The sequence below is a fragment of the Tenrec ecaudatus genome, chromosome 4 (assembly GCF_050624435.1).
Source record: "Tenrec ecaudatus isolate mTenEca1 chromosome 4, mTenEca1.hap1, whole genome shotgun sequence".
NCBI classification, from domain to species: domain Eukaryota; kingdom Metazoa; phylum Chordata; class Mammalia; order Afrosoricida; family Tenrecidae; genus Tenrec; species Tenrec ecaudatus.
Window position 1 is genome coordinate 170,781,243 of NC_134533.1, and position 1,860 is coordinate 170,783,102.

Consider the following 1,860-nt stretch of genomic DNA (forward strand, 5'->3'; position numbering starts at 1 on the left):
TGGTGAAAAGCCAGTTACAGATGGGTATTGTAAACTTATGGGAAACATAGCTGCCCAGGAATGATTTAGGTAAAAGTCCATCTCCATGTCAAACTGCTCTTTTGTAAGCATAACCAAAGGGGAAGCAAACCCACCCAACAGGATAGAGCATGGAAAGAATGTCCTGGCCTGGACATTTCCAACTCTGCCTTTTGGTTTGACTTTCTGTGCCCTTTGCAGTTGACTTCACAACACCTGTCCTGGGTGACAACTGTCACCATCAGCCCCACTTGTCTCTTCGCAGCGGGAAGGCAAGTCCGGCTGGCATTGCCAGCTGTTGTCTTGCTGATAGCCACGTTTGCCATGATGGCGTTTGCTCTGACTTCGTCACTCTGTCGCCTGCTCTTTCACATCTTTCCTCCCTCCTTCTTCACTCCGATGAGCAGTCTCTGGGGGCCTGCCAGCTGAAAGGTGGGAGGTTTGGCTCCACCCAGAGATGCCGCAGAAGAAAAGCCTGGCTAGTTGCCTCTTAAAAATCCACCAGTCATTGAAAAACCTCCAGAGTAGAGGTTTTATTCTGACACACACGAGGTTGATATGACTTGGAATTAGCTTGAAGGCAACTTATTTTAACCCTTTGGCCACTTCTTTTCACACTTTAAATAATGCTCCTTGCCTGGAATTTTTTTCTCTCTCTAGATATGAAACCTTTTGAGGAAATGCCTGGGAGCATTTTCTGGGGATGTTTTAAAAGAAAAAAAAGATTACATTCTTGGTATTCATTTTACATAGCAATATGAGGTCATGTTTGGCCACGCCATGTTGCTGTCTCTGCAGGCCACCCAGACAAGCAAAGGAAGAGATTGGTGAGACGGTGGGAGTACAAACAGTGCACATAAAGTTGGTGAAAACTGGTCTCGGTACACCTTTCTCTCGGTAGCACATAAAGGGACTTGGTCTGCTCCCTATTTCCTCTCCTGCACATTTTTGGCTTGTAAGCTAGCCCTCAAACTTGCCAGAATTTGGGGCTGTCACCTCTTGTGACTTGCCTGTTTATATATTTATTGAGAGCTCACTGTTTACCAGACCCTTTGGAGGTACCTGCTTCCCTAAACCCTTCTCAGGCGACCCTCTCAACTGCATTTTAGCATGTGGTAAATCTGAGGCTCAGAGCGTTTGAATAATCTGCCCATAAAGACATAGCTATTAGGAGGCACATCTAAAATCAGAAAAGGTGTATGCCAGGATTATATTATTTCACCATAGTTTTCCCATCTGTGTGCTGCGCAAATAATCCAAAAAGGAAATCTATAGAAAGGAGAATCCATCATCAGGTCTGGAGGAGGAAGGATCATTAACAACCTGAGATATGCAGATGACACAACTTGCCTTGCAGAAAGAGAAGCGCATCTGAAGCACTTACTGATGAAGGCAAAAGTCGGTGGGCTTTGGTACAGCCTTTAAGTAGAGCCGTCTACCCTTTCTTAATGCCTTTTCCAAGAACATTCTCTTGATCACACCTCAACATAAAGAAAACAAGAATTCTCACAATTGGACCGATGAGCAACATCGTGGTAAACATAGAGCATGTTGATGGTGTAAAAAATTCATTTCCTTGGATCAATAATCATGGAAGCAGCGGCCAAGAAATCGAAGAGCATAAGCAGAAACTTCAAAGCAAAATAAAATGAAAATAGTGGAAATTGTCCAAGAACATTTTGAAGCCTTCTCTTATTTCACGGGGCAATTAGACTGCAAAAGACTTAAAGAGTTAAAAACAAACATCACCAATGATTTCATATGCATGCCAAAGCTGTAGAGTGATAAGCAAGAGCAAAGAAGATGGATGTCTTTGAGAGATGGTTGTGTTAGGCAGGGTTC